The following is a 12,134-nucleotide window of genomic DNA, read 5'->3' as shown; positions in this document are numbered from 1 at the left end:
TATCTGTATTAAAATTTGTAGTAGGTATAGCCATGTTTAATGACTGTCGTAGCGGTAGTTTATATATTTGAGTTTACTATTTAGTATTTAGTATTTACCATGTTAATCAAATACCACCTCTCAAGTCATGAAAGTATTTAACAAAATCTAACAAAAAAAATGTCTTTCGCCGACGATAAAAAATATTTGTAAAAATAAGAACGATATACTATGTATACATGACCATTAAAAATGTATCCCTTTCCAATGCATTTAAATCTATAAATTGACATACAACAAAAAATTACAATAAACAAACCCCCAAAAATGTAACATTCGAATGCAAATTATAAACACCATTACGTGGTCACACTACGCAGCCTCCAGTCCCGAAGAGTTTTCATATTGACCTATACGTAATACGAACTCTGTGAGAGCGAGACAGCCTACACCGAGCCTCAAAATCCCATACTGAGCGAAAGAGCTAGATATATTCTGAAAAGCAACCGGGTTCACACCGCTCAGTTAGCCCCGACCATTCGATGGAATGTCACGTTATTTGATTTTAAAAAATATACGCGAGTGACTAAACATTACAGATTAAATTGTGCTGTGATTTTTAGTATTTGCTGTATTTAAATAGCAGTTAAAACGTCTGTGTGTTGTGTAGTGTGTGGTTGGAGAAATAAGGAGTTGTTTTCATAATGTGAGTAATTTTGCAGTTACGCGGCGAACGTTTGAAAATGGAATTTAAGAATCGATTTGTAATCGATTTTTTAAGAAAATGATAGAATTTGGTGAGGCTGTAGTGGCAGTTTTTAAAGAAAATTATTAAAAACCCGCGATTAAAATAATAATAAGTCATTTTTATTCAGAACGGCATAAAAGCAACGTTATTAGTGAAATTGGTTTCTGCACATAAGGTTTCTGTCTTAATTAATTGTAATTACTCTTAGATTAATTGGAACTAGATTTAATTCGGTAATATTATTGAAATCAATTAAAAATGATTAACGTTATTTTTACGGTTTCGTGAAACGTTAAGTCCGTGCCAAAAAAATCCAATAAGAATTATAGACACACAAAACATAAAATAGAAATAAGGATAAAACTAATTCTACTTAACAGTCTTAATAATATTAAACTGAAAAGAAAATTGCGAAATACAGTAACTACTTAGAAAAGCTTAACCATTAGCGATTATTTTAGCGAATGGATAAACAAGTTACAAAATAATACTAGCTTATATTTATGACTAGTACTTGGCCCCGGATTTTCTCGGGTTTTCCTGGAATAAAAATGTGGAGCAATGTAGCTTTCTACTGTTGAATGAATATACAGAATAGGTTCATCAGTATCTTAGCTTAGGTAGGTACCTACCTACCTAGGTATATGGTGGAAAAAAATCCGCTCTATTACATTAATAGGTACATAGATTCATAAATCATCTGATACATGTGATACTACATGTGATATAGTTACATGAGCTACGCTAAGATTAAATCCAATTTAGTGAAAGCCTTCGGAAAAGCTCTTGATTTTTTTTAAACATTTTATCATTTTATTTTATAGCATTATTTTAATATCATTTCTTCTAATCCTATATATACCTATCTACTAAATAATGCCTACTATCATCGTCATCAGCTTAATTTATTATTATGTTCCCAGTTCCAACTGTTAGGACACGGAACTCCTATGAGGGCACAGGCCATGTCCACCACGCTGGCCAAGTGCGGGTTGGCAGATGTCACATGTCGTCGAACTTTTGATTCTTCGACATGTCATTTTCCTCGTGAAGCTTTCCTTTGCCATTTCATAATAATACTCACATTTACATATACCTACTTACTATTCACCTTAATATATTATCCTAATGTTACAAATCGGAAAGTTTCTAACTATAACTTGATCTTCACAAACGTTATTGAAGTGATATGGCGTAAGTTTTCTGTGTATCCTATCTATATTATGATCTTCTTACCTTATAGGATATTTCTAACGAACGAGAAAATCTCTAGTATATTTTATATATTTTAGCTACTAATATAAGATATTATAATTGCGAAAGTCTATCTTTTATGCCTTCACACTGAAACCACATCATCGATTTTGATGAAATTTGGAAAGAAAATAATTGGAGACTGGACTTGGAGGACAAACATGTTTTTGTTTCAATTTTCTTTTTCTGCAGAAGGACTGAAATATGGAGTTGATATTTTGCCAATAATTTTCGCTGCGGGCGAAATCGTGAGAAACACCTAGCCTTGGCTGTAGGTAAATAGACCTTCCTATAAAAATTCACGAACCGACTATCTAATTGAATTGATTAATAGAAAAAATACCTGACCTAAATATAGTTCGATAGTATAAACTGGGGTCCAATATTCTATAACAAACTATCTACTTACGAACAAATTTAAAAATCACGTTTGTATCGTAGGTTCTACCTAGGTAAGTATTACTTATTTGATTCAAAGTTCTAGTTTGAAAAAAATATAGGCTGGATAATGATATCAAAATTTGCAAATACTAAAGGCATTCTTATGTACAAATGTAGTTATATACTTATATTCCAGTCTTGCTTGGTAGGTACTTAGACGCCTAGCGGATTGTCCGTAAAGGGAAACAGGTGTGAATTACAGCCGCCCCATACCCCCGAAAGGACTAGTAACCTTGCAATTTCAAGTGCCAATATATTTTGAACTTTGAAACAATAGTTTTAGGGTCATAAACTGTTTAGCCATTACGTTTCCCTAACTTGATGTTTCTGCGTGAGCTGTTCTTTCCAGCTTTTAAATCAACTTTTAAAGAGTTAATTGAAAAAAGTCATCCTGTGTGATTGTGACTTTCAGATTCAAATCTTTCTAGCTATTTCTACGCTAAATTAGGTATATTATTTATACAGCTGCAGCGGTTTACCAATGAAAGACAGTCGGATAGATATAAGTTAGTTACGTAAAAAAGAGAGCTGATTTTAATGTAGTACCTACCTACAGAATATATCAGCTTATTCAATCTGCAACTATCGTCCAGCTTACTAAAATGGCCATATTTAGTTTTCTATCACATGAACATAAGCAGCAGCTCAAAATACTATTTATGATTACGATTCAATAGGGAGCTATTTCCAAAGATTTAAATTCGGGTATTGTTCCTTATATAATGACCTCGACCCTTCAGCGGAATATAAATGAAGTTGATGCCTTCAGTATTACAGATATGAATCTTTGAAGATAAACAATTATAACAAAGCCTTAATATATTCTTAAGGCGAAGTTCTGGACAACTTTTGCCGGCTTCTCGGCGGTGCCGGTGGTTGTGTTCCTCTTTGTTTTGTTATGTGGGTTGTTTAATAATATAGGGAATTTTGCGTTTCGTTTTAATTACATGAAAGTTATTAAGAATTTAACTAATATACGTTTCACACGGTGTGAATTATTTTATATAAATATGCGTAATAATTCAATACAATTTTAAATGTATGTTTTAAATCAGACAGTGGCAAGGATGAATTATTTTAAATAGGTCATAAGGGAACAAATAATTAAGCCATATTAATTGCTAAATAGTGTAACTTTGTATGAAATAGATAGACTTCTTACAAAATCATCTGTTATGTAAGTACTAAGCACGATTACATACGATAAAACTTTTAAAATATTCTATAGAAGCGTGTTTCACCGCTTCTATTTCAAAATTCATACCATAATGTCAATGCTTAAATTTTATCACCCTCAAAGTTGAGCGCACCGCAATCGTTAATCTAACTCCATTTCATCATCAATGTTGTTGAAAGATTGCAAAACAACCCGAAGGCACTAACTTTCTAATCTATACTTATAAAGCTGAAGAGTTTGTTTGCTTGCTTGAACGCGCTAATCTTAGGAATCACGTGTCCGGTTAGAAAAATTATGTATCAGTGTTAGATAGTTCATTTATCGAGTAAGGTAATTCTTAAGCTTTAAGGTAATGCGTAAGGCTTTAATTAAATCATAACACAAAGATCAAAAAGAACTGAGCAATAGGGGTAAAACCACCGGGGCACAGCTAGTAAAAAACAATGATCAAAATCGATTCACCTCGTCGAAAGTTCAGAGGACTTCCACAATTTTATTAAGTCTAGGTTAGGTATATTATTCTGGAAAATTTTACTCGTAGGAAGATTTCAGGAGTAAGTAGGTATGTAACTCCTGAAGTTAACGCTCATCTGTTAAAATAGATTTTCTTAGAAATATAGGTAGGTACTATTTTTGTTCTATATTCCACTTAACTAGTTCGTTGTCAGACGCTTTTCTTAGAACGTCTAATTTCTAGACAAGCAATATTTTATTATAAGAAAACAATCTGTCTGCCTGAAATTTAACCTTTACATTTTCACTGTCAAGAAATTCAAATCGGTTCAAATGAAAAATGTTGAAGATAAAAAACTGAATAGTTTTTTATGTGAATATTAAATAGAATTAAAGCCCTAATTCTGGATAGGTTCTGTACTTCTGTGTAGTTCATTCACGATTAGTTTTAGTTCATATAAAGCGTTAGTGTTAAGTTCGACAGGCTATACGTCGAATCTGAACATAAAGACAATCAAACTGTTTACTCTACAGAGCATGCAAAACAAGCTCGAAAAACACAGCCGTAGCGCGTAATACCTACTGGCCTTCCTAGGTAGGTATATAGTATAATTACTTTAAAACTCAAACTATAATTATTCATAAAACTCTGCTCTAAACAAAATCTTAACGCGTAATAACTACTGGCCTATAGCATTTACCTACTTTAGGCAAAACTCAAACTATAATCGATCAAACTTTTAAACCTAGATTGCATGCGCTATACAAATATGCGTAAAGACACACACACACACTAGAAACAACACTCATATAACACAAAATATAGATAATATAATACGTAACAATTTTTCATAATCAAGCCCAAAATTATTAAGGTTTTATCAAGGTCAAAGGTATATTCCGTGACATTTATTGTCTGATAATAAATACGTTGAGACGGGTTTATCCCATGTAATAAGATGAAGGATAATTGGATACATATTATAGAATATGTTCATGTAAAAGATTCCTTTAATGGTATGGTAATATAATACTTGTAGAGAAAATCCAAGTTATTTCTGGAAATGTCGGGACCATTATATTTTGGTATAAAAGTTTCTGCAGTAATATCTATTTACTATATTTACTGTAAAAACGGGAAAGTTATCTTATTTGTGTATGTTTTGATTTATTTTTGTATTACGAGTAAGTATATTGATATTATATGCTACAAGTTTATTCTAAAAACAGAAGATCACCAATTAGGAGGTTTGCGATATTGTTTTTGTGAGGGAGAGGAATTTTAATGCCAATTTGGATACAAACAAATAATGTTACCTTTTACGGGGAAATTTTTTTTGAATATTTGACTAAGAGATTTCCATAGCCATTTCTATATTTTTAACCGACTTCAAAAAAGGAGGAGGTTATCAATTCGGCCGGTATGTTTTTTTTATGTATGTGAACGATTACTCCGAGGTTTGTGAACCGATTTACGTGATTCTTTTTTTGTTCGATGCGGGATGGTGTCGAATTGGTCCCATAAAAATTTTATTCGGATAGGCCCAGTAGTTTTTATTTTATTAGCATTTTTGTCTGTATTTGTAAATGTTGCAAGTGCAAGTTTGAAGTCGGTTGTTTTTAACGCAGTTATATAGACTTGTCTATATTTTGTCTATCTATATTTTCCTCATTATTTGGATGCATGCATATAGTAGAACAAAACAGTCCAGAAAATGGAATCAAATATTATTTAGTTATATATACTTAGGTATAAAACAAAATTCCAAATTCATACTAGGTATTTCCTTCACATTCAATCTTTCTATAAATCATTCTTATACGATAATATGAAAAAGTAACGCATTAACTAAGGGACGATAGTAGTTTTATCTAGGTTACTTTCGCATTACACTCATATCTATTTTCGAGATAACTCTCTTGCGAACATCTAAGGGCTGGAACTCTACCAAATTCAGTTCAGCTTTTTTTAATAAATTTAAAGAAAATGTTAGCAGGCAATTTCTAGGTGAACATGCTCTAACTCAGAAAGTGTTGTCACTTCTGATCAGGTAAAACCTGTACCTATCTGTAAAGAATGATAACAATTATTATAATGAAATCGAAATCTCTTAAATTAAAAGCTCCATAAATTCAGAACTTCAAAATCAATCATTACAAAGTGACACTGCCAAGAGACCAAGGTCGCCTGAATGACAATTCCAGGCTTGATTTATAGATAGTTACTTCCAACAAAGGCAGCGCTGTCAAAGCAATTTTAAGCCGTCCCAAATTTCTATTGACACTCGACTATCATTCGAAGGTTGATCCAATTTGAACGTTTATGGGTAACGTTTGGTTACTAATTTGTTTGTTTGTAACGTGGGGGGAAATTTAGTTGGCCAGTTAGGTTATGGTCAATTGTTTGGGTAAGAGTGGAGCTGTATCGTAGTAGTTTGATTTGACATCATCTGAAGATTACTAGGTCTTAAGATGTATCCTGAGATATTATGTGCGTGAAGACATAATATAAAAATAGTGGTAGGTTTGTAAAGATTCGTTGATTATAGGCTGGTTAAATATGAACTTAAAACCGGGAAGGTAGAACCTTCGTTACATAATATAAAGGCTTATTTTGCAGTTATCAGAGAAGATGTGAAATTAATCCAATCCATGATTTCAGACAGCATAGGATGAAATATATTATTAGAATCAGCTTAATTATTAAGTAAAAATCTACCAAATGTAGTATTACTGTATGTTTTAAGTAGTTATATTTAGGGCCGATTTTTCAATGCTTGGATAAAACTTATCCGTCCAATAAAGTATTACACGATAATATTAGTATGTCACGTAAACTATCAAATACGGGCAATTAGAATACGTTTTTAAAATGGTAGTTTTATACATTATTCGACGAATAAGTTTTATCCAAGCATTGAAAAATCAGCCCTTAAACGTTTTTCTGATGTGGAGCTATATGTTTAGTTACATTAACTTTTTAATAAATGGGAGAATCTTATTTAACACACTTCAAATGATTTCATTCTTCAGAAACGTTACTTCGTTTCCAGTTTTTTGTGTGAACCTTAAAATGTAAAAATATATTCATAACTTAATTTAGTAAAACCATCTTCTGTAATATCTGAGACGCTCACGACTCGCACTTTTAGATTTTTGCTTAAATGTATTAGAACTTTTTTGCTTACACCCCTTTTTATTTTTCCAACTTTTTTCCAACATGTTAGAGGTTATCTGCCTCGGTAATAAGATCGGCTTTTGTTCTAAATTCAAATTTTGTTCTTTCTTATACATAATCTGTCGTGATAAAATGGCGTGTAATTCTTAGTAACGCATTTTAAAGCCTTATTTTTTAGTCCAAGATCCCAGAGCGATAAGACATAACTTATTTTCTAAAAGATGAAACTTTAAGTTCTCAGTAGTGTCTCATGTACTTTGTATACCTGCGTGTTTGTGAAGTTTGCCCAGTGACACCTGGGAAGGTACCAGGTGAGAAAGATGACTAAAAATAAGAGTTACTTTACTTAAATTTAGATGGCTGATTTTTAGATATATTTTATAGAATATCATTCTCAAATGGTATCGCAAGTATCAGACACTTTTCATGGACCAAAACTTTTGTCAGACGCTTTAAAGCTCCACCAAAAATAAATAAACTTTACTTATTTTTTAATGTCTGATTTTTTAATATGTTATCAACATAACTATTACAAAATTATATTTAATCAGTCAGACAAATTGGAATGACCAAAAATCCACTAAACACAAAAAATATTCAGCCGTGAGTACGAACGCGAGAGCACTATATGAGCATGCGTGTCAGAGGGAAGAATGTAAATATTCCAAAAAGTACTTACTGCTTTCGATAAAATATTTCTGCATCTCTTTTCAAATAAAATGAATTTCAACATTAAGGTAATAATTAATAATTATTAAAATTAAAATAATTTATTGCATATATTCGGTAAATTATTTTTTAGCATAGAACCTCCACCTTTTTGTTTTAGGATGAAAAAGAAAATAGTGTGACAGGCTTAGTGCTTGACAAAGTGGTAAAGTCACGTATCGATAAAAATACAATAATTATAATATCTATCTTTTTCTTCCCTAATATTTACGCAATTATGCACATAAATTTAAACAATATTTTTTAAGGTTTCCATTTTTTTAGATTTTTGTGCTCTTCTAGATTGCGTAAAAAATAGATGCGATCTTTAAACAGACTGGACTCCTAATAGGCTAATAGTGACTATTTGTAGCTATCATTTTGAGAGAAAATATGTCAACATAATTTAAAACTCATGCTGCCATATTATCTATAGAAATTTAAAAATAGTCTCTTTTTAACTTGTAGTCAGATACGGTATGTACAAATATATTTATTGAAAGGGCTACAAACTGAAACAATCGATATTTATTTAATGTGAATTGACATTACTTTTAACTGTTTTCTATACTACGTATCTTTGTTATTCAAAATCTGTGGATGTGTTACGCGCTACTATCGATCCCCCTCAATACCCTTAGGATACTCGTAAACACGCTTGCTTGTGCGCGTGAGCCATTTCGGACGTTTTGTATGAAGTTTCCTTACTGTATGTATCTGTATATTGTGTTACTATGGACGTCTCACTCGCTCTGAAACGCATTAGGGATGAAAAAGATAGATATTATAATTATTGTATTTTTATCGATACGTGACTTTACCACTTTGTCAAGCACTAAGCCTGTCACACTATTTTCTTTTTCATCCTAAAACAAAAAGGTGGAGGTTCTATGCTAAAAAATAATTTACCGAATATATGCAATAAATTATTTTAATTTTAATAATTATTAATTATTACCTTAATGTTGAAATTCATTTTATTTGAAAAGAGATGCAGAAATATTTTATCGAAAGCAGTAAGTACTTTTTGGAATATTTACATTCTTCCCTCTGACACGCATGCTCATATAGTGCTCTCGCGTTCGTACTCACGGCTGAATATTTTTTGTGTTTAGTGGATTTTTGGTCATTCCAATTTGTCTGACTGATTAAATATAATTTTGTAATAGTTATGTTGATAACATATTAAAAAATCAGACATTAAAAAATAAGTAAAGTTTATTTATTTTTGGTGGAGCTTTAAAGCGTCTGACAAAAGTTTTGGTCCATGAAAAGTGTCTGATACTTGCGATACCATTTGAGAATGATATTCTATAAAATATATCTAAAAATCAGCCATCTAAATTTAAGTAAAGTAACTCTTATTTTTAGTCACCTTTCTCACCTGGTACCTGCCCAGGTGTCACTGGGCAAACTTCACAAACACGCAGGTATACAAAGTACATGAGACACTACTGAGAACTTAAAGTTTCATCTTTTAGAAAATAAGTTATGTCTTATCGCTCTGGGATCTTACTCTATTTGTAATAGTATTTAACTACAAATACATAAGAGGTATGGGAAATATGGAATGTTAAATACATTATAATTACAAATGTATGAATTACAAGTGTAGAAAACCTTCGCAGTGATAATAAATATCCCATTAAAACATAATATTAAAAAAAATTGTGGAAATAAATTAATGCCAAACAGGTTAATTTGGTTACGATATTATACCTTACTTTTGAAATCTTCTCCTTACCTAAAGAAAACATTCTGAAATAACTACATACGTACGTACCAAGGTATACGATATAGGCAGGTACTAAGTTTTACTTATTTTCTAGTTATCTAAAGGAAACTCTAAAACACACACGAGAAGCCGAATGTTTAAGCACCCCTTGTTTTCTAAAACTCAATAAATTGTACGAAATTAGGAAACAATCTAAAATACATATGAGAAGAGTGACGATATTTAAGCACCCCTTGTTTTACAAGACTATCAATAAAACCTACAATCGAATTGCTTCATATACACTTATATACCTAGTATTATATGTAGTATGTACCTTTACCCAATTACGAGCCCATGGTGTAGTCCGATATAAATTGAACGGATCCATCCTGACCTAATTAGAATATCCCTTAAGGGCCGGAATTAACCGCCCTTCCCGAATTTTTAGGGTACCGTAATGCAAACCCTTGTACCGTGTGGCTTGATGAAGCTATATAGGAAGATGTAAATAAATGAAGAAGTAATTAAAGGAAGCGATATGATATGTATGATATGGGTAGTCTTTAATCAATTAGCAAAAACAGAAATCGACTATTTGTGGTATATTTATGGAATAGCTGTTATAACAAGTTGATGTGTCATTGATTTGGAAAATATGTTATAAATAAAATACAATAGTTAGTTAGCCATTTTGTTTTTCTAGTTTCTCACTGTACCTATATGATCATTCCTCCTTGTGTTTACTAAAAAATAAGACAATGTTTATCAGTTGTGTGGTTTCCATACAAGAAAATTAAACTATAACTGTTATTCAAATGTAAATAAAAGACTTATAAACTAATATTTTATCCCATGAATAACATCAATTTGTACTCTACAGCGATCTCTCTTAAAATTCACCTTTATTGCTAATTTATTACCATCAATTTTATCTTAATTGTTCTACGGAACCCTTATATTTGCATACAACTCGCGGCTTACTCGCTTTTAGATTGCAAAATGTACTCACATCAATATACAGTCAGTTAGCTATGCACATTTTTCAATGAATATTAATTTGGAAGGTGTAAAAGTGGTTTTATTCCTTTTTCATTACGGTTAAGTATGCAAATATTTAATATACATGTTGTTTTATGATTGACTATAGACTGTCAAAGGGTGGCATAATGATAATAATTTTAAAATTTACGGGTTTTTGTTTTTTAATAATGTAGATAAAGAATAGCTAGTAGTAGATAGAGCCACAGATTAACTGAATAGTTACTACGTAAATTATACAGTTAAATAGGAAAATTTTTAATTCCAAAGCTGTTTATGTAAAAAAAAATGTTTGTACGTATTTGAAATAAGTATCTTGCCATGCAAAATGTATTCAATTAATTTGAATTATCCTGTTTAAAATATCTATTTACTAATGTTATAATTTATTAGAATCTAAATCTTATTTTAGAATAAGAGGGTAAATCTGAGCTATTTAAATCTATAGGTACATATAATAAATCTGTAGAAGGGTGAATTCTGTACATTGAAAATATTGAAAAAATAAATAGTAGGGGGTGTTACTGGATCGATACCAAGCCCAAATATGTGATTAAAAAAATTTTTGTCTGTCTGTCTGTCTGTCTGTCTGTATGTTCAGGCATCACGTGAAAACTAACGGTTCGATTTCGATGAAACTTGGTATAATTATACCTAATTATCCTGGGCATAAAATAGGATACTTTTTATCCCGGAAAAATACGTAGAAAAAAAATAAATCGTAATTTTTCTTAATTTTTCCGCGCGGACGGAGTCGCGGGTGGAAGCTAGTAGTAAATAAAATAAACTAAGTAATCTGAAACCGAATTTGTAACTCCTAGACTGAAAGTGTAACTTAATTTTGTTATTTGATCATTAAGTTATTTGCTCAAGCTCGGAAAATACTGACGTAAAAGTATCTCACTCGATCTATTTATATAGTTAGCAAAGTATGCACGAATCGATAGAGCTGTTTCAGTTTGATAAATAAACATGGAACATAATCTATAATACTAATATTATAAAGCTGAAGAGATTGTTTGTTTGTCTGAACGCTCTAATCTCAGGAACTACTAGTTCGATTTGAAAAATTCTTCTGGTGTTAGTGCTGATTTACACAGGGTCAGTAACTGACTACAAATTCGAGGCAAATCAGTGCTGACCCGAAAAAAAACCCTGTGTAAACAGATTTGAAGTCAGTACAGAGGCTTGAAGTCTATGTAAACAGTTAAAGACGCCGAAATTCGGCGCCGCGACTGACTTGTCTACTGACCCTGTGTAAATCAGCACTTACTTAGGGTGTTGTTGTGTGTTGGCACAGCGACTATAAACATAAGAAATACGACTATAAAAATAATTGTTTATCGTTATAAAACGTTATGTGTGAATAGAAAAATAACTGTTACTGGTTATACTGTGCGCTCTTGAAGATAATATTAAGTATGTAACAAAAATATGAGAA

The 12,134-nt window shown here is 31.4% G+C and overlaps 1 protein-coding gene across 1 annotated transcript in view; it reads left to right on the top strand.

Annotated features, from left to right (window-relative positions):
* The first annotated feature begins 522 nt into the window (after positions 1-522).
* The window catches only part of LOC123702339 (neuroligin-4, Y-linked-like), a 60,304-nt gene continuing 48,692 nt past the window's right edge, over positions 523-12,134 (top strand). Inside the window, exon 1 of the mRNA XM_045650061.1 lies at positions 523-685. The gene's annotated coding sequence lies outside the window, so the exon portion shown is untranslated. The remainder of the gene's footprint in view (positions 686-12,134) is intronic.

The sequence above is a fragment of the Colias croceus genome, chromosome 2, assembly GCF_905220415.1.
Source record: "Colias croceus chromosome 2, ilColCroc2.1".
Classification (NCBI taxonomy): domain Eukaryota; kingdom Metazoa; phylum Arthropoda; class Insecta; order Lepidoptera; family Pieridae; genus Colias; species Colias croceus.
This window is presented reverse-complemented; position numbering and strand designations above follow the sequence as displayed.